The 23,132-nt window shown below is 37.2% G+C and overlaps 1 protein-coding gene across 4 annotated transcripts in view; it reads right to left on the minus strand.

Annotated features, from left to right (window-relative positions):
- The window catches only part of LOC122790109 (probable E3 ubiquitin-protein ligase MID2), a 1,228,538-nt gene that overhangs the window by 730,338 nt on the left and 475,068 nt on the right, over positions 1 to 23,132 (minus strand). The gene's annotated exons all lie outside the window — the stretch shown is intronic.

A 23,132-nucleotide genomic window follows, 5' to 3' on the forward strand; every position in this document is an offset into this window, starting at 1 on the left:
GCTTTAACTCCAAAAAGAACATCCTGCTGTAAGGGAGCATCTAGTAGTTTTGCTTTAACATGATCAGGCAGAGTTTGTTCCTTTAACCAAGCATGCCTACGTATAACAGACCCAGTGACAGCTACTCTGCAGGAGGCCTCCAAAGAATCAAACCCACATTGTAAGGTATGTTTGCCCACCTGCTCAGTGGCGTGCAACAGATACTGTACTACTTTCAATTCAGATTGTTGAGGGAGAGTGGTTATTCTTTGCTTTAACTGAGAGATTAGAAATTGCTGATACTTAAGCATATGAAATTGACAATTCAGTGCCCTCATAGCTAGTGTGGCTGAGGTGTAAACCTTTTTCCCCCACCTGTCTAGTGCTCTGGAATCCCTCTCAGAAGGTATTGGGTTTTTAGCCATAGAAGCCTTAGCCCCCTTGGGACCCTGGGAGATAGTCTCTGGGTCAGCTACTGGGTTTTTGTAAAGAAATTTATGGGAATCAGGCACTCTGTAGTATCTGTCACGCTTAGCCGGAGCAGGAGGTAGAGAGTCTGGGTTGAAACTGAATTCCAAATAGACATCATCCACAATGTCCAAAACTGGTGGGATGGCAAGAGGTCTGTGTTGGGGGAGTAAAAGAAACTCTCTGAGCCTTTTCTTTGAATCAGAGTAGTCTTGACCTTCCCAATAAAAATGTTCCCTCATAGTGTGTAAAGTTTCCCCAAAGGAGTAGTCTTCAGGAGGAGAAGCTGAGGGAAGAGAGTCCTCAGCATCAGAATCTTCATAAGGAGAGAAGGAATAGTCTTGGTCCTCAGAGGAGTCTGAAGAAATGGACATTTGCTCAGAGGAAGCAAAATCTTCCTCCTGTCTAGGCCTTTTGTCAGGAGGGGGCTGTGAACCCCTGATTAAAGAAATCAAATCTTCAGCCATTTTGAGCATCTGTTTCTTAGGCATAGGGGCTTGAACAGGAGACTGAAGTGCAGTCCTTTTAGTTTTAGAAGGAGTCTTCGACTTAGAAAACATTTTAATGGTGAGAGTCGTCGGTCTGAAAATGCCTTCAGACACTGATGGCATTTCTGTAGCACCAACGTCTTTTGAAGCAAAGTCGTCAGAAGGGCCTGAAGTAAACGGCTGCGTTGGCCTGGTACATTTCGTCAAAATTTCCATAGCGGTCTCGGGTTCCAGATCTACGGTAGTCAGGGGCTGCATTGGAGCCTCACTGAGGACCGGAGAACTGGAGACCGGATCAGCCGAGGCCTCGGAATCTGGCTTAGGCCTGGGCTGCCTGTCCTTATCCCTGCGGTTTTTTGTGCACGCTGGTAGTCAGTTGCTCCGACGGCATGTTGTAGTTAAATTTCCTACCGAAGTAGTGTCATGCGAAATCAAAGCGTCTTTTAATAGTACGCTTATTAAACCTAGCACAAAACCGACAAGAAGTGACATCGTGGTCTGGGCCTAGGCAAGGTATGCAATAAGAATGAAAATCCTTATGAGGTATTTGCTTCCCACAAGAAATACAATTGTTAACTTTTTCTGACATCGGTCTGAGGCAAGAAAAGTTTCCCCAACGGGGTACTTAGCTTTATAGAAGACTTCGGTCTGAAATTCGAATTCGAAAGTCTCAGGAGTCGGACGACCGGCACTTGCGAACTGCTTCTGCTTCGGGCACCGCGTGGCATGAAAGACTGAAGAAAATAGCGTTGGATGCATTATATATACCCCTGGCGCACTGACGTCAGGGAAGAGGCGACAGCAACCGACGCCGGACCAAGACTTTGGAATTCTGGCCGACTGCGGGACCGCCTGATGGCAGGATAACCCAAGTGTGATGACTGCAGCAGGGTAACACAATGAACATCTACACCAAAGCTTACACTGAAGCCCTGTACAGTCACTTGTATAAGTATATAGACTTGGCTGTTCCAAATAGAATCAAAGCCAGAGAGAGCGCCAAGTAAAAACAAGCCAACCTGGTGGATATCCAGCATCAACAAACTTTACAAAACACACAAAAAGGTTGCTGCCTAAGAAAACTAAGGCGAGGCCCCAACAATGAAGAAAGCACCCTCCTCAGCCTCAACAGGCAAATAAGACAACATATCAAACCTTCTAATGGTAACTTTGAGAAAAACCTAGCAATCAAATCCAAGGATAACCATAAGGCCTTTTATAGTTACGTAAATACCCTAAAAGGTAGGACCCAAGAACTAGTGACTAACGGTATCATACACACTGATCCCGCAGAGATAGCAAACCTGCTGGTGCACAGATGTGGTGAAAATGTCACTCCCCTATCTCCTCTTAACTTATTACAAATCTTGCTCTCAACCCCCCCCCCCCCACACACACACACACACACACACCATACATATCCTAATAGCAGGTCATTAAAGCCTTGCCTAAGGCAAAAAACACTATGCCTCTATGGGACCAGACAGCATTCCAGGCTGTCTTCTAAACAGACTAAAACATGAACTAGCATCACCATTAAGTACCCTGTTCAATCATAGCCTATCCACAGGCTTTGTTCCTGTGGAATAGAGAACAGCAACAGTTATTCCCCTCCACAAAGGTGGTTTAGCAGCAGACTCGGGGAATTATAAACTCATAAGTCTGACCAGCCTCATCGGTTAGACCATGGAATGCATATCATGGACCTCATAAAGACATAGGTGATCTCCAAACCCTCGATGCAATCCAATTTGGCTTTGTAAAGGGCAGATCTTCACTGTTAAACCTGGTGGATTTCTTTGAAATTGTGACCAGAGCCATGGACAAGGGCAAATCTGTGCACACAACATACCTCGACTTGACAAAGGCCTTTGACGCAATCCCACATTCAGGCATTACCGATAAACTTAGCAAAGTGAATGTCAACCCCTTTTTTGTAAGATGGGTTGCCAACTGGCTCACAGACCAGTCACACACTTTTAAAGTGGGTGACTCCACACCAACCAGCAGACCTGTCATCAAGGGGGTGCCACAAGGGTCAGTGCTGGGCCACCTACTGTTTGGTACATTCTTCTTAAAAGTTCAGGCCAAAACTAAGGGGCTGTGGCTGACAAAGTTTGTGGATGACTGCAAACTGGATGCATTTATTGAATCCCCAAATTATGTCAGCATACTTCAGGAGGGTCTTATGCAGACCAACGACTGGTGTCTTAGTCACAGTCTCAGACTGAATGCAAAGAAATGCATTATCATTCCCTTCAGTAAAAGCAATGTTCCCTTCACACTATCAAATTAACAACAACAACATGCGTACCAACAAAGTTGTAAGGGATCTGGGATCACAAGCAGAATGTGACCTTAACTTTGACCACCATGTGTCTACTGTAGTAAGGAAGACTTTCTACTTAGCACACTTGATTAGCAAAGGCATCGCCTTTAGAGCAAAGGAAGTTTTAACCCACTCTATACTCGATGCTAATTAGGCCCATAACTGAGTACAACGCCCCTTTTGGCATGTATCATACAAAGCACCTGCAGCAATTGGAGAGATCTCAGAGCTTTCTAACAATAAAGATTGAGGGACTCCAGCATGTGCCTTACACAGACTGACTAAAGTCCCTGTCACTATACTCTGTATCGTATAGACTTCTTAGTGGAAAGTTATGCCTGGCTTACAGAGCAATCTCTGACCCAAACTCAATGAATCAGCTGCACATCTATAAATTAAACGGGACTAGAACTACCCATTCCAGGGACCTAAATATGGCCTGTGACTTAAATAGGATGTGCTGGAGTAACAGATTTGTCTTCCAGTGACTGCCATATCTTTGGAATTGCCTGCCAATTCACGTGAAGAAGAGCACATCTATGACATTATTCAAAAGGAATCTGGATGAGTGGATGGGGCATTGTAAATTCTTACCAGGGATAGTGCCCACAACCCTCCTGGATATGGGCAGTCATTATTAAACACAATCCTGGGTATTGAATAAAGTATATGTGGTATTACATTAGGATGAAATGGCTAGGCTTGAAATGACCTCTGGGTCGATAGCCTAGTAACCTCCTATAGTCCTGTGATCTGTTGAGGGGATATATAACACGCATGTATGCACATATACACACAAACACATACACTTCAATTTTGCAATTTCAATTACCTTCTTTGTCTTTGTTACTTAAACACATCACTACTGGGCAAATTGCCACAAATCCATTCAAAAAACTTTATCACATCATGGCTTCATCGGACCTCAACCATATAATATTTGCAAAAGTACAAACAGCAACATGTCTCCAGGTGATGCAACTTGTACAAAGTAGAAGCATACAAACACAATAGAAACTGTACTGCCTTCTACAACATCAAAGCAAGCCGTATCCTCTGCAAATACCACAGATGGACTCTAGATAGCTACAAAAAGTAAGACACGAGGAATAATAACCCAAGGAACTGCAGATGTAAAAGGAAGCCCTGAGGTCTTTCAAGGCCATGGCTTTGTGCCACTGTTTTCTTCGTCTTTAGGTTGGAATCCCATTAAATGATCCATCATGGCCATCCCCTACATCATTCAACCACAAGGAAAACATGTCATGCCTATCGTATAAACAAATTGTTTAAAATAAGAATACTTTCCAAAACTGTAACAGAAAAGTTGCAAAATTTGAAAAGAAAAAAAAGCTTTTGGCTTAGCAATGCACAATAAGTTCAACTAATACTGGTTTAAAAGAAAGGGTTTGAGTAACTTGGAACATATGTGTCGATTGTTTTGATATACAATCGCAAAACGGACAGCAAGACTAAATGGCAGAAAAGGTGGGCATTTCAGAATAAAGTGTTCTTGGCCAAAACAAACTTGCTGCTTTGAAATAAATAACACATTTGTCATTCTCTGATGCTAACACTTAAACGATCCTAGCTGAAGAAAAATTGCTGATTTAAGAAAAGTCTTGACAAACATGGGCAAAAAGAAACGTAGGTATTCCATTTCTCTGAATAAAATCATTACTTGCTAAAAGACTGTATTGCTTGTTGATCTACAGCTATGTTTTAGATGCAGCTCTTCAGCTTACATGCTACCACTACTGACATGCCTTTCAAGTGCACATCATAATGAGGAACAACACTGCTCATTTAGACTCTTAAAAGTCTGTGTTCCTCATTCTCCCAAACTGTCTGCCAGCCTTTTACTGTTAAGAATTTCAACTAACATCCATCACATATAACACTGAATCCTATTAATTCATCAAAACAATGTTTAGTAATTATAAAAGTCATACACTTTAACCATTCTATGAAATTTCTTAGTGGAAACTGTTAGCAAGTGTTCCACATTTTGCCCATTGGTTCTACATTATGAAAGGTAGTGTTCCACATTTTGCCCATTGGTGTTCTACATTATGAAAGTTAGTGTTCCTCATTTTGCCCATTGGTTTTATATTATGAAAGGTAGTGTTCCTCATTTTGCCCATTGGTTCTACATTATGAAAGGTAGTGTTCCACATTTTGCCCATTGGTGTTCTACATTATGAAAGTTAGTGTTCCTCATTTTGCCCATTGGTTTTACATTATGAAAGGTAGTGTTCCTCATTTTGCCCATTGATTCTACATTATGAAAGGTAGTGTTCCTCATTTTGCCCATTGATTCTACATTATGAAAGGTAGTATTCCTCATTTTGCCCATTGGTTCTACATTATGAAAGGTAGTGTTCCTCATTTTGCCCATTGATTCTACATTATGAAAGGTAGTGTTCCTCATTTTGCCCATTGATTCTACATTATGAAAGGTAGTGTTCCACATTTTGCCCATTGGTGTTCTACATTATGAAAGTTAGTGTTCCTCATTTTGCCCATTGGTTTTACATTATGAAAGGTAGTGTTCCACATTTTGCCCATTGGTGTTCTACATTATGAAAGTTAGTGTTCCTCATTTTGCCCATTGGTTTTACATTATGAAAGGTAGTGTTCCTTATTTGGAGATTTATTTATTTCTGTTTGTTTACATTTTTTGACATAAGTCCAACTGGGCTAAAAAAAATAAACTTTTCAGTGAAGACCTGGAGAGAAAATCTCCACTCAAAAATTATGCAGTCATACATTAATACAAATACTGAACATCGCATAGGATAAAATCTGCAGTACAGAGACATAAGAAGGCTCCACACAAAAATATACAATGTTATACATTAATACAAGAATAAAAGTCACACAGGATAAAAATTACAGTACAGAGACGGAGAATTAAACAAAAACCTTCAATAAATTATATAAGAGATTTGTACATTGAAGGTTAGCAGGCAGAAAATTGAATATATGGGAGAGAAAGTGATGGAAGGTTGAGAGCTAAAGCTACTGAATGGAGTAATTTTTCAAGTACACAAAGACGATCCAGGCAGTCGTCGTCGGTGGCATGACGTGGGCTTGGACAGATACAGCCCAAACATGTGGTGGGTGTGGTGGAGTGAACAGAAGGAAAAGGGAATGAGAGGTGAGTTTGTCATTGTTCAAGGCATAGTGATCCTGGCATTAGAATATTCAAAGAGCAAGGCTGCAGGGCATACAGTTCCCCCCACATATGAGTTTACTTATTTTTGTTCATTCTTTTTCATACCTAGTTGATCATTTGGCATAGCGATAGAATTAGTTTTCAGATTTTTTTTTTATTTCCATTTGTTTCATGAATTGATGTTCATTAAATATTTAAGAAATCAATATTCAATTAACAGACTAAAAATGTAGATTGTACAACAGGCCATGGTAAAGACATGCAAACCCCACTACTGTTTAAATAAACACATTAACCATTCTGAAAATCATACTGTGAGTTTGTTGCTTTACATTTAGCATTAAACAATTCTCTCCAGTTACTACACTATGCATATATTAATTCCTTCTCGACTGGTAGTTCCAATTAACTGAGACTGAAGTTCATGATTTTATGTATACTGCACCAGCGAAGATGGCTGTTTTTAAATTTTGTGACAATAACCGCACTTAATCAAATTTAAAACATTTATGCACTTATACTGGAAAAGAGTGACAGGGCTTTTTTTTGTGATCTAGGGCATCATATACACACTTTCATTACGATACCCCACACCCTCTGTTAATTATGTTTACTAACTCCAAGGTTGTACATTATCAGGGAAAAGGCATATTCCTCTACCATGAATATTGTGCAGCCTCACAAACAGGTCAGCTATTTGTTTAGTTGTCCAAATCTGTCGCTTAAGTAGATGTTGACCAGCTATAGAATCAACAGAAACTAAGTTCCTATATATATATATATATATATATATATATATATATATATATATATATATATATACATATATATATATATATATATATATAGAGAGAGAGAGAGACAGAGAACCAGTGAAAGAAAGCGTTCCGTGTGACTGTAGACAGCAAACCCAAAAGTAAAAGAACGCTAAATCCATGGACTCTTGAGATGCCAAAATTCACCAATGCTGCATAAACATCTAGTAGTTGGGCTATACTGCAATTGTATAAATGCACACCAACCACTCAGTTGACATAAAAACTTAAATTTAATAACATAAATTGTTAAGGGCTTTCCCCCGCTTGAATACGGGCTTCATCAGAACATCTCTAAAATAAAACTGTTACAATTTAAATACAGCATTTGGCGCCACTACTAAATAGATTTTAAAGTGACATGTACCCCCAACAATTTCATGCATACATTCATATGTCCATACGTCCTGTTGCAAATTTATTTTCGAACATCCTCATTATTCATCAAACAAAATATAATCGCATACACAAAACTAAAATGTAATAAAAGAAACCATATTAAAATATATATAAGAATAAACATTTAAAAAGCTTTAGACCCTTTAGTAATAACTAACTATTGTTACTAAGTGGCCACATCTGTATACTAAAACAATCATCTAATATGGCAATAACCCACACCTGGGTGTGGGTAATGCTGGATTTACCCACGGTTGGTGTGGTTTAGTCACAAGGCAAAGCCCGAGTGGCCAAACAAAGCCAACCGTGGGTAAATCCAGCATTACCCACACCCAGAAGTGGGTTATTGCTATTATACAATGACATTATTTAAGAAAAAAAATAATTACTTTTCTTAAATAATGGCATTGTATAATGCCTCCTTGCTGCCCTTCCGCAGCTGTCTGGTATTCTGTGGCAGTTCTGATGTACTGCGCATGCCTACACAGTACATCAGAGCTGTGGGCAAAAGCAACGGAGAAAGCAAGATCTTCGTTGCTTTTTACAAACTGTTTCGAGATGTTAAATGGGTTTAACATAGCGAGACATCTTTAAAAAAAGCAACGGAGAATCTCCGTTTAACATAACGAGACAGTGTGAAGCAACGGAGATCTTGCGTTCTCCGTTGCTGTAAAAAAAGAGTTATAGTAATGGAAACAGTCCGGACGACCGGACCTTTTTCCATTACTATAACTCTGATTTACAACGTGCACGCTGACCAATCAGCGTGCACGTTTTTGAATATTAATGGGGGGTCGTTGTATAATAACTATGTTAGTTAAGGATTATTCTCTATAACTAATATAATTAATTAATATAAAATGATATATATATATATATATATATATATATATATATATATATATATATATATGGCATCTATCCATAAGGCTCACAAAAATGCTATTAATGAGACTGTAACAGATGGTATAGTGCCTATGTAATAGCTAAAAGTGGTTTGATAGTTAAATAATCATTAAGCCCTGGTGGTGTGGAGGCATCAGTTAATAACTGCCACCATAATTCTTTGTAAGACAAAATAGCCTTAATATTGCCCCCTCTGGGATCAAAGTGAATGTTTTCCAAAATAGCAAATTTAAAATGATGTCTTTCCCCATACTTTTCAACATGCCTATAACAGGTCATTATTTAAATCCTTTCTCCTAATGCTATACAGATGTGCATAGATACGTTTCCTAAAATTTATTTCAGTCTTCTCTATATAATATCCTGGGCTTGTTTCACATTTAGCTAAATATATGATATATTTGGAATTACAATTGCCTTGTTGAAACCTAATTCTAGTCCTGTTAACATTGTCCAAAATAATTCCATCTTCTTCATTTATTACATGACACTGACTACAACTCCCACATTTCTTGCTAGGCTTCTTGTCTGTATCAACATCTCTAACCATTGTCCTTCTTTCCAAATATTTCTTAATGTTACACCCCAATTTGTTGACAAATAAAGGTTTAGGTACCAAGATTTTTGCTATATCTTGGTCAGCTAACATAACATTCCAATTCTCAGTCATAATGTTCTTTATTTTGTTGGTATGTGGTCCATACTCTAATACACAGGCATTGTTAAGTTTCGCTTTCGTCCCTGAGTTGTTAGAACCAGCCCATTCATTTAAAAAGTTGACCCTATGTTTGCTGTTGAAACCTAATAATGGGATGTATTTGTGTCCCCATTCCTTCATAACGTACTTCCTCACATTCTTCATCATATTCATATTGTAACCTCTTTCTTTAAATAATGCAGTGATGAAATCCACTTCCTCTAGCATCTCAGTATATTGTGAGGTCATTCTTATAGCCCTTATGCACTGTCCTTTGTAAATATTGGTTAATAGTTTCCTAGAATGGTTACTTGTGTATTCTAAGTATCCGTTAGAGAATGTATTTTTTCTGTGTACTTGGGACTTGAAACATTTTTCCCCATTAGATATATATGTATCTAAATAGGCTAAACCATCATTACTACTTGATGAAGTAAATTTGAGAAAATCACTACTTTAAGTATTCCAAGAAGTTGTTCAGAATGGTGGCACTACCATGCCACAAGATGTAAATATCATCTAAAAAATGGGAATAGTATTTGATGTATTTATAAAACTCACTTTGGAACACTGTTGTTTCTTCCCAGTCTAGCATGACCAGATTAGCAAATATGGGGGCACAAGCAGCCCCCATAGCTACTCCTTTAGTTTGTCTAAAATGTTCTCCCTCATATAGTATATACTTGTGGTCTAAGACTAACAACATCATTTCAAGAATAAGACAAACCCTGTCCCAGTCAAGATCCATGTATTTCCTAATGCTGTTGGTGAAGGCTTCCATACCTTCATCCTTGGGAATGCACAAAAATAAATCAATAACGTCTATAGTAACAAATCTAAGACCCTCTTTCCATATGTCCACTGGATAATTCTTCAAAAATTCCAAGAATCTTTTACCATATGAGGGAATCTTTTCATACATGTGTTTCAACATGGTATCCACTGCTACTCCCAAAGGAAAGGTTTTAAATTTACTACCTGAAATGATAGGTCAAAAGGGTGGGTTGTTTATATTTTTATGTACCTTTGGAATTCCTACAAGGGACGCTAATGTAGGATGTTCTGCCTTCAAAAAATTGTAAGTGCCTTCAGTAATTCTTTTATCTATAACAAATTCTTCCACATACATGTCTATACGTCTATATGCAATATTAATTTTGTCGATGGAAACAATTTCATAATTACCTGACAGATGTAAAATGTCATGCATTTTCGAGGTATATTCCATGCTGTCATAGATTACCACTCCTCCCCCTTGGTCCGGTTTCATTACCCAGATATTTTTGTCATTTCTCAAGTCCTTTAAAATTTTAAATTCTTCCTTGGGAAGGTTGTGTTTTAATTTTTTACCCTTTAAGTTGTTCTGCAATTGATATATCTGTTTGGTTACTAATTTGTCATAGACCAATACATTCGGGTGCATCAAAGCCACATAACAACTTTTCTTTTTCAGAGTGCCCATGCCCCTAAACTTGGGTTCAATGTCTAAATCAGTGTCCTTAAATGCAATTGCTAAATTCAGTTTTCTAATAAAAAGTTTAAACTCGCTTAAACAGTCAACTAGTCTAAAACAAGTCGTGGGGATATATTTCATTCCTTTAGAGAGTAATTCAAAGTGTGCTTTGTCAAGTGAAAGTTCTGTATAATTATATATATTAAAATTTTTGTAAGTGTTTGTAATGCCTTCTTTTGTAATATCCTGACTATAATCTGAATATATATATTCTGAAGGCATGTTGGTATTTTCCACTATGAATACCTCATTTCTCCCCCCTTCCCTGGGGTATTCATGTTTCTTCTGTACATTTGATGTGGATGATGATGTTTCCACTTCCCTTCCCTTTTCTACTCTAAATACTGTTCCTGTTTCCAGCCCCTTTGAACATTTGATTTACCCTCCCAATGATGACTGTTCTCCTACTCATCCCTTCCATAATTGTCACTGTAATAATCCTTAGTGTGATTAGATAGGCTTTTAATATCTCCCCACTGATAGGCTTTACCCTTACTCTACTGCTCAATATCTTTTTTCAACTTCTTGCATTTTTTGTTGTAAACCTTCTGGGTTTTGTTGTCAGCCATATTAAATTGCTTAGAATTTCTCCCTTTGAAAAAAATAATAAATCGTTTAAAATCATCTCATTCAACCTTTCTACTTATTTCATGCATTTACATAATTTTTCATCATTATACTTAATCAATAATTGCATATATTGTAAACCAAATTAATCAAATAAATGGTTAAATTCACATTTGATGTCGTCAGATAAATCCACCCCCATAGGGTACTTAAAAAGTCGCAACCCCATGGGAACAATTTTCAAATTGATGCATTTAGTGAGATATGCATTGTCTAATTTTAAACTGTTAATTATATTTAATTTTTTCCCCAGGGTAAAAATAAAATCCCTAAGCGGCGTACCCTTTGGTGCCAGTGGGTTAGACTGCTTTCCCTCTGTATCACCATTCACCCGATCAAAGGCACAGTTGTTGCCCAAAAAGTTCTTTAAAACATTGGTGTTATCCTCACATCTGTCTGTAATACTACATTTGTCACTGGTTAAAACAGCACCTTTGTCCACAATGTCCTTGACATTGGCGTAAAAACATGTTCTTAAGGGCTGTATTCTCTTGGGCTTGGTACCTGTTGGCTTCGCTTCCTCATCAAGTTCCCCAAACGAAAAGTCAAATGTAAAGTCGGAAACACCCAACTTACTGCTGTTTTGTTGCTCCGCTTGAGGCTGAGTAACTGGTAAATCAATAGCTTTTAAACTTCCATGTCCTGTCCCCTGCCCATTCGGAACCCCCGGTGAAGAAATCTGGGTAATAGGATCTTCATTAGTTTTGAAAAAACTGTAGTTGTTGCCTGCTTCATATAAAGGGACCTGTCTAGTTCCCACTGAACCAATGGATGATAGTATACATTTGCCATTGTTAGCAAAAGTATTATGCGTGTTGTCGTTGCTCATAACATTAACTCCAATTTCAGTTAAAACTGTTATAAGTATGCTCACATCACCGCTGAGCTCAGAAACTTCCACCTGAAGTTTCATAACTTCTCCTCTCCCGATGGGTGAAGGATTTAGAGAAACGTCTCGATCAGACTCCATGGTAAACTACTCCAGAAACAGCGAAAGAAAGCGTTCTGTGTGACTGTAGACAGCAAACCCAAAAGTAAAAGAACGCTAAATCCATGGACTCTTGAGACGCCAACATTCACCAATGCTGCACAAATATCTAGTAGTTGGGCTATACTGCAATTGTATAAATGTACACCAACCACTCATTTGACATAAAAACTTCGATTTAATAACATAAATTGTTAAGCGCTTTCACCCGCTTGAATACAGGCTTCATCAGAACATCTCTAAAATAAAACTGTTACAATTTAAATACAGCATTTGGCGCCAATACTAAAGTGACATGTACCCCCAACAATTCCATGCATACATTCATACGTCCTGTTGCAAATTTATTTTCGAACATCCTCATTATTCATCAAACAAAATATAATTGCATACAGAATACTAAAATGTAATAAAAGAAACCATATTAAAATATATATAAGAAAAACATTTGAAAAGCTTTAGACCCTTTAGTAATAACTAACTATTGTTACTAAGTGGCCACATCTATATACTAAAACAATCACCTAATAACTATGCTAGTTAAGGATCATTCTCTATAACTAATATAATTAATTAATATAAAATGTTATATATATGGCATCTATCCATAAGGTTCACAAAAATGCAATTAATGAGACTAACAGATGGTACAATGCCTATATAATAGCTAAAAGTGGTTTGATAGTTAAATAATCATTAAGCCCTGGTGGTGTGGAGGCATCAGTTAATAACTGCCACCATAATTCTTTGTAAGACAAAATAGCCTTAATATTGCCCCCTCTGGGATCAAAGTGAATGTTTTCCAAAATAGCAAATTTAAAATGATGTCTTTCCCCATGACAAAAATATCCGGGTAATGAAACCGGACAATGGAGGAGGAGTGGTAATCTATGACAGCTTGGAATATACCTCGAAAATGCATGACATTTTACATCTGTCAAGTAAATATGAAATTGATTCCATCAACGAAATTAACATTGCATATAGACGTATAGATATGCATGTGGAAGAATTTCTTATAGATAAAAGAATTACTGAAAACACTTACAATTTTTTGAAGGTAGAACATCCTACATTAGCGTCTCTTGTAGGAATTCCAAAGGTACATAAAAATATAAAAAACCCACCCTTCCGACCTATCATTTCAGGTAATAAATCTAAAACCTTTCCTTTGGGAGTAGCAGTGGATACCATGTTGAAACACATGTATGAAAAGATCCCCCATACGGTAAAAGATTCTTGGGAATTTTTGAAGAATTATCCAGTGGACATATGGAAAGAGGGTCTTACATTTGTTACTATAGACGTTATTGATTTATTTTTGTGCATTCCCAAGGATGAAGGTATGGAAGCCTTCACCAACAGCATTAGGAAATACACAGATCTTGACTGGGACAGGGTTTGTATTATTCTTGAAAATATGTCGTTAGTCTTAGACCACAATTATATACTATATGAGGGAGAACATTTTAGACAAACTAAAGGAGCAGCAATGGGGGCTGCTTGTGCCCCCATATTTGCTAATCTGGTCATGCTTGACTGGGAAGAAACAACAGTGTTCCAAAGTGAGTTTTATAAATACATCAAATACTATTCCCGTTTTTTAGATGATATTTACATCTTGTGGGATGGTAGTTCTACTGAATTCTCCAATTTTAGGCCAATAGCTATACTCTCTCCACTTGCAAAGATTATGGAAAAATGTATTCATAGACAGCATGCACCACCTAATCCAAAATCGCCTTATGGCAGACACTCAGCATGGCCTCCGTCCTCATCACAGCACTACTTCAGCCCTCCTAGCCTATACTAACACCATAAACCATAATCGCAACAATAATTATGTATCCTCAGCCCTCGTTTTGGATCTTTCCAAGGCATTCGATATGGTTGATCACCAACTTTTAATCCACACCCTTCAAACATTCTGTCTAGATACTGGAGCCCTCCAATGGTTTCAATCCTACCTGAATGGTCGACAGCAGGCTGTCCTCTGGCAGAACAAACTCTCTAACCTTCTACCTAACACCCTTGGAGTACCACAAGGCTCTACACTAGGGCCCTTGCTGTTCTCCATCTTCATTAACGGCCTTTATACTGTCATCCCAAAAGTCAGCTGTATCCAATATGCTGATGACTCTACTCTGATTTGCTCAGCCACATCTCCAGTAGAGTTATGGTCAGCTACCCAGACCACCTTTAATACAATAGAAAACTGGCTTTCTGAACATCGTCTGATCCTAAATCCCAAAAAACTAAAATGCTGTTATTTTCACCAACAAGTAGGTCTACCGCTTTCACCTTTACCACAAAATCAAATGATGGCACAATAATCTCCCCTGACCCATCTACAAAACTATTAGATGGCATCATAGACAATAATCTAAAATTTGACCTACATGTTAACCAAACTATCAAAACCATCAATAAAAAACTAGGGTCACTTTACAGAATAATAGCCTTCCTAACACCTCCAGCTAAAATTGCCATAGCTCGCTCTCACCTTCTTTCAACCCTTCTGTATGCATCCCCTCTACTCTCGAATTTAAACAAGACTGTCCTTAACAAACTCTCAATTTGCTCCAACCACATTGCCAGGTTTGCCACTGGACTGCCTTTTAGGACACATCATTGCATCAATCTAAATCAGCTTGGGTGGCTTGAACTACCCAGCCTAATCCAGTATAACCAACTGATTATGGCCTATAAAATCCTCTATAATCCGGACAATACTCCTGCACTTAAAAATATTATCACCCCCTATAACAATCCTAGACCACTTCGATCCTCTAACAAACTACTAATTAAGTAGATCCTGAAAATCTCTTCCAGCTGATATTACCTTACTTTCCACCTTAGGTCAATTTAAAACTAGACTCAAACAACATTTGTCACTTAACTGGCTTTGTCAATGTATCAAGCCTGGCTAACTCTCTCTAGAATGTGTAAAAATCTGTTAACCAGTTTACTGTGTAATTTAATTTAATCCTGACTTGTGCTCAGGATTAACTGTAACCTGTGGAACTTGTTTAACTTGCTTACTTATGTAATCTCTGCAGATAGTCTGTTTGTAATATGTAATGCTGTATCTGCTTACACTTGGAGCGTTTCTCCCCGGGCCTCCGCTGAAAATGGGCATGCATCCAGTCGGACTATCCCGGTCAACAAATGTAAAATAAAAATAGTTCCATCATTCTGAACAACTTTTTGGAATACTTAAATCAAAGTAGTGATTTTCTCAAATTTACTTCATCAACTAGTAATGATGGTTTAGCCTATTTAGATACATATATATCTAATGGGGAACAATGTTTCAAGTCCCGAATACATAGAAAAAATACATTCTCTAACGGATACTTAGAATACACAAGTAACCATCCTAGGAAACTATTAACCAATATTTACAAAGGACAGTGCATAAGGGCTATAAGAATGACCTCACAATATACTGAGATGGTAGAGGAAGTGGATTTCATCACTGCAGTATTTAAAGAAAGAGGTTACCATATGAATATGATGAAGAATGTGAGGAAGTACGTTATGAAGGAATGGGGACACAAATGCATCCCATTATTAGGTTTCAACAGCAAACATAGGGTCAACTTTTTAAATGAACGGGTTGGTTCTAACAACTCCGGGAGGAAAGCGAAATTTAACAATGCCTGTGTATTAGAGTATGGACCACATACCAACAAAATAAAGAACATACCACGGTGGCAGTGCTGCGGTAGCATTGTCGCCTCACAGCAAGACGCTGTCCAGTTCAATTCTCAGCTAGAGCGTCTTCTGCATGGAGACATGCGTGAATGGGCGTACCTTCGTTGAAGGTTGTGCGTCAGGGCTGGTAACTCGGCACATAAAAATCAACTACCAATCATTAGCGGACCAGAGTTCCGCTGTGGCGAACCCTAACCAGGAAAAGCCGAAAGACACAAACAAACAATGACTGAGAATTGGAATGTTATGTTAGCTGACCAAGATATAGCAAAAATCTTGGTACCTAAACCTTTATTTGTCAACAAAATGGGGTGTAACATTAAGAAGTATTTGGAAAGAAGGACAATGGTTAGAGATGTTGATACAGACAAGAAGCATACCAAGAAATGTGGGAGTTGTAGTCAGTGTCATGTAATAAATAAAGAAGATGGAATTATTTTGGACAATGTTAACAGGACTAGAATTAGGTTTCAACAAGGCAATTGTAATTCCAAATATATCATATATTTAGCTAAATGTGAAACATGCCCAGGATATTATATAGGGAAGACTGAAATAAATTGTTGGAAAAGTATCTATGCACATCTGTATAGCATTAGGAGAAAGGATATAAATAATGCCCTGTATAGGCATGTTGAAAAGTATGGGGAAAGACATCATTTTAAATTTGCTATTTTGGAAAACATTCACTTTGATCCCAGAGGCGGCAATATTAAGGCTATTTTGTCTTGCAAAGAATTATGGTGGCAGTTATTAACTGATGCCTCCAAACCACCAGAGCTTAATGATTATTTAACTATCAAATCACTTTTAGCTATTACATAGGCACTATACCATCTGTTACAGTCTCATTAATAGCATTTTTGTGAGCCTTATGGATAGATGTCATATATATAGCATTTTATATTAATTAATTATATTAGTTATAGAGAATAATCCTTAACTAACATAGTTATTAGATGATTGTTTTAGTATATAGATGTGGCCACTTAGTAACAATAGTTAGTTATTACTAAAGGGTCTAAAGCTTTTCAAATGTTTATTCTTATATATATTTTAATATGGTTACATTTTAGTATTGTGTATGCGATTATATTTTGTTTGATGAATAATGAGGATGTTCGAAAATAAATTTGCAACAGGACATATGACTGTATGCATGGAATTGTTGGGGGTACGTCACTTTAAAATCTATTTAGTATTGGCGCCAAATGCTGTATTTAAATTGTAACAGTTTTATTTTAGAAAAGTTCTGATGAAGCCCGTATTCAAGCGGGGGAAAGCGCTTAACAATGTATGTTAATAAATCGAAGTTTTTATGTCAACTGAGTGGTTGGTGTACATTTATACAATTGCAGTATAGCCCAGCTACTAGATGTTTATGCAGCATTTGTGAATTTTGGCATCTCAAGAGTCCGTGGATTTAGCATTCTTTTACTTTTGGGTTTGCTGTCTACATTATATATATAATATACAGGTCTAGGACACATGCTCGATTAGCATATGTCCGAATCACAAAACATCAAACACACATGCACGAAAGCGCTTAACATCGAAAAGCGCTTCCATGTATGTGTAGTTCAAAAAAAAATCTACGCTTCCGCAGGGGGGGGGGCTTCACCCCCCTGCACCCCTACACCCTCCTACTTTATTATTCTCACTCTGAGATCGCACTACAGTGGGGAAAAGGGAATTTTCCCTTACCAGCACTGTAGTCCGATCTACGAAACAGGCACACATACACAAAGTGCTTGTCGATGTTAAGCGCTTTCGTGTATGTGTGTTCGATGTTTTGTGATTCGGACATATGCTAGTCGAGCATGTGTCCAGATCCCATACATATATGCACACACAAATTCACTTCAGAAGACCGAAAACCCACAATTTCGAATTTCATTAAGACTGACACCCAAACTCCTGAAAATTCAAAATCCTGAATCCCAAAGGACTGAAAACACACAGGACACAAACACTGACTATAGACAAGACAAAGCATATTACTTTTGACCAAGTATGATTCAGGCAGCTGTCATCGCTGGCATGACGTAGGCTTGGACAGTATTCCTTGCCCCCCTGTCATACTAGGTGAAAACGAATTTGCTTTGTCTTCTCTTTGTTTCTCTGTGTATCCTTGTATTGGAATATAGTCAGAATTGCTTTCCTGTGTGTTTTCAGTCTTTTGGGATTCAGGAATTTGAATTTTCAGGATTTTGTGTGTCAGTCTTATGAAATTCAAGATTGTGGGTTTTCAGCCTTTTGAAGTGAATCCATATACACACGCACATGCAATTAAAATAGCTTTTGTTGACATTTGCTGACATTCATAATGGACAACACAATAAATTGAAAATGTAAACAACCTTAGCGCATGCAAACTTAAATAAACATGAACACCCCCTGCTAATTATATATATATATATATATATATGTGTGTGTGTGTGTGTGTGTTCTGTGATTGCACAAAATCAGAGAAAGGGAATATTTCCAAACTCTGAAAATTGTGGGATCTCACATATTTGTCATATATCTGTTTTGTCGACCAACACATCATCAGCTAAAGTATGTCTACACCCATATACGTATGTATATGAATATACACACACACACACACACACACACACACACACATGTATGTAGTGGGGGTCCCTCTTCTGAGCATACATGACATAAAGCCCCACTGTAAAAACACTTAAAGTTCCAGGACTTGCACTGTGTTTTATACTAATCATAGATTGTTGAAAAACATTACATAATTTTCCATAATAAAAGCAGGCTGCAGGAAAAAAATGTTCATTCCCATAGGAGCCAGTTACATCATCCTGTTTTAACAAACTTGAGATTGTCCTGTTTTAACAAACTGCTGTAAAAGTAAATTTACCCAGGGCCACAGTCAAAATGGCAATGCAGCATAACTTCTCCCTTTGATAACATCAGTAAAGTAAGGCATTCACTAAATATGTACAATTGCATTCTTACTGAAGCTCAAAATGGAAATTCAAGTTTGGCTATGCTCCATTTCCATAGTAGTTTTAGGGTGCAAAAAACACAGATAAAGAGAAACAGTATGAAAAATGGTGAATAAAGAGCTCAGATTCAGGTAGAGTGGAAAATATCTATTTTTTTATGTCTGTTATCAAGTCTATTAAAACATTCTAACCTAACTGTCTTAGAAGAATGCGGTCCCCCCAGTATTGGTACCTAGGAAGAGCAACAGATGCTGAAAATGTTGAGGCATGAGGAAAACGGTGAGGGGTAACACAGTGTGTGCAGTACCAGTTCAGTTATGTACGAGTTGTCTCAAATACTGCAATGTGCATTTATTTACATAAATTAACGTTTTATAATTTATAGTGACATGTTCAGCATATTGGTGGTATACAGAGCTTTGTTATCTTTACAAGAAATAGAACTCAACACTGCATTTAGGTCAAAATATCAAAAGAATGCTAATCTTACTGATTTCCCTTCATTTCCAACTCTCAGTGAATCATTAAACTGAAACATCAATAAAATACATGCACAAAACGAAGGAAGTTGAAATTTTATCTAAAAACACATAAGCACGTACAATATTGTAAAAAAAAAAGAAATATATTTAAGTCAAATAAAATAGTATATTCTTGGAGCATGAACATCCTCTGGGTGGGTGCTGAATGGAAATAAACTTTCCAGAGGTGAAAAGTACTTACAATTGTGACACAAGGCTTCCTAACCCCCCCCCCCGGGCAGTCATTATTTTCCTATAATGCCCATCTGGTTCACCATTCCACCACTATTATAAGCTTTTCACTTAAATATTTCGGTTACAACATAATTTTCCACATAATTAAAGCCATATAGCACAAAAACTTAAGCAGCTTGTTATGTATTGCTGACACCATGATCTGAAAACCAACTTACTTTTATGTTTTTTGGTGTAAGCTCTTAATTTTAACTTAAAAAAAGATAAAAATGCTACAACTGATTTAAAAGAAAAAAATGACAATGCAAATATGTATAAAATACACTGTCTGACCAAAAATATTTGTTTCTTCCTTTGCTAAGCAAAGAGAAATTGAACGTTGACTTCAAAGATCAAAAAGAGCTATGGGAAGAAATCAAGAAAGTTGTGTTTGAAGAATAAGAAAAGCTCCTGCAAAATGTGAAACAGTTTTCTTAGATGCCTGGTTATCTCTGACATATTAAATTCATATCTTCAAAAACATGACATCATTCCTACAAACCTCTGGGATATTTTCTTGTCTCCTGGTTTAATTTCATTTGACATCAGAATATGGCTTATATATGTCTTGCATCTCTTATTTTGCATTTTTCTCTTACTTAACTTGACATAATATTGTACTAATCTATTAAGCAACTGCATTGGTTTCCTGTCAAGCTTTTCTGTGCTCACTTCCATACCATTAAGTATAATCAGCTATATTTACAACACATTGAAAGCATGTAATTACTTTGCAAAAGCTTTCTGAAATACCTGGTGATGCTGATGAAATGCCAAACAGAAGTTTTGCTACATGAAATGTACACAGTTTAGAGCTTTCCCTCATCTAGTTTCATCTACCAGTATTTTTGGTTTGAATTGAATGCTTGAAAGAACCTGGTATTCAGCATTCCTCATACAACTTTAACTGTAAGCAATGGGCAATGCCTTATTTTATTAAATTTATTCTTACATTACGGAATACTATAAACACAAGCTTTGTCTTGCCCTTACAACATTAACCATAATCTTCAACCATTCTGTTTGTAATTGCTTCTTAATGACAATGACACTTTCATTCCACTTTAGTTCCTACTAGCAGTTCTCTTTGGAGAATATATAAGTGGCATGGTGTCTGGATTTATTTTGATAAGATATTCTCTTAAACCTGTAAAAAGAAATAACATAGGAAGAATATAATTCATATAGCTCTGAAAAGTAATTAGCATGTTTGTGCGACTTATGATCCTTCCTGAATACATACAGGAACACCTTTACTCTTTGATTTTTTAAAATGCAAATTTTTATAACTATTTATACTTTCTGGCAAGCTGTAAAAAATCCAAAATATTATAAGAATTTAATTTTTGAAGGATATGATCTGAAAAAAATATCTTGACTTATCATTTTGATATTTACACATCGACATGTTTGACCCATTACCTTTACTTGGTGCCCTGAATATACAAAATCTCTGGAGGCTGTCCTCATTTTCTGTGCATTTTAATCCCATTGTTTCAAAAAATATTGCCAGAGATAATATGGTATGCACTTGCGGCTGATGTAAATTCAACATTTTGTTCATTAACTGTCAATGGTTCTTAACAGAATTCTTACTTACATTCTTGCCATGATAAAGCTGATGCACGTTTCTGTTTTCAGTTTAACAGCTGCTTCCCCTTTACCAGTGGTAGTACATGCAACCTCTTCTGAGTACACTTGTCTTTCATTTCATATGCTTAAGCAAAACGATTCCTTCTTCCAAAACTTTTTCAGTAAAACAGCTTTAGTAGAGGACACTTCAATTTGTGCTTAGTCATGTCTTGTACATGAAGCTTGAATTTTAACTGTGTTATTCCCTGTGCATGTCCTGTCTCACTTTCCCATTGTCATTATGGATATACTATTTGTATATTTGACTCCTACATTGTCTTATACACTTCCATTTCATCATCTCATTAATACAAGTCAGATATGCTGATGCAGCTCTCCAACTCATGTTAAAATGTAGTTTCCCCACTCTGTAAATGGACATGTACAATACTCATTACCACCAATAATTATAGTGGCATGCTGTTTCCCACATCTCAAAAATTGTCTAACCTAAAACAGCCAAACAATCCACTTATACTGTACTGACAAAGTCAGAAAATGTCCTACACAATGAAGACTGAAGCTTGACTTGGTCTTTCTCGCAGTTTTTACTTAACCTTGCTTTCTCTTTGGTTTAGATACTGTTACAAAACAGGGATGCCTTGGTGTCAAAATAGACCCTTCCTTAGCCTTAGCCCACACTTCCAGGGCTGTAAACAAGGAAATGACTCTGTTAAAGCTGTGTCTTAATGTTTCCCTTTTCCTTATACCTGGTGTCCCTCAGGCATTAGTAAGAAATATCCTTATGCCCAAACATGAATGTCTTACTCCTTACATCACACTCTTGCCAGAATACCCAAAAGCCTCAGGCTGCAGAAAAAAAATGTAGGCATCCTATTTGTTGTTCCACAAACTCAACATCGTGACCTTCTCAAGGAAATTCAACTGGCTACCAGCGATAAGCAGGGCCATTCTTCACTAAGCTTAATGTTAATCAAGATAATTAACCTGTGACATTGTCCACCATTAAAAACATGCTCTACTTGGATGGAATCAATGGGATATTATTAACTTTGGCAGGTTGTGCTTCAAAACATCTCTACCTGAAAGAGCTTTCTCCAAGTTGGGGCCTGCACAACAGCAACTAGAAATCAACTTCCAGTTGAAGTAAAGAAATAACGAACACTGAACACATTCAAAGTTAAGCTGAAGGAACACCTTCCGAAAAGGTGCTTCTAAGTGCTTCTTACAAGTTTGAAATTATTCCTTCCTAATGTATATCTTGGCTAATATATTCACTTGCTAACATGTCTCTCTCTCTTTTCTGTAGAATGTGTGCATCTCTTCACTTTAGTAACTCGTACATTCTGTTTACAATCTGTATGTAATTGATTTTATACTTTCTGGACTAACGTGTAACATGTACAGAACAGACTGTCCGAGCTTGGTTTGTGACTGATTAGCTAGCCCATTTACTCAATTATTGAATAAAAATAAATAGATGGGCCAACAGATGGGTAGATAGTAATTTCACTTGTCATTTATCAACCACTTTTCTTAAGGTCATATCTGTTTCTATTAAGAGCCTGACCCTTGTTTATGCATTTCTTATACCATAGACCTTTAACACCTCACCAAATTCAAAACCTCTCTCTTCACAACGTCAGAACACATACCATGTCACCTAACTCCCATGGTTGCACTATTACTTCCATCCCAGAAAATGTTGGTTACT

The sequence above is a fragment of the Protopterus annectens genome, chromosome 15.part0, assembly GCF_019279795.1.
Source record: "Protopterus annectens isolate FY-2018-M chromosome 15.part0, PAN1.0, whole genome shotgun sequence".
Taxonomy (NCBI): domain Eukaryota; kingdom Metazoa; phylum Chordata; order Ceratodontiformes; family Protopteridae; genus Protopterus; species Protopterus annectens.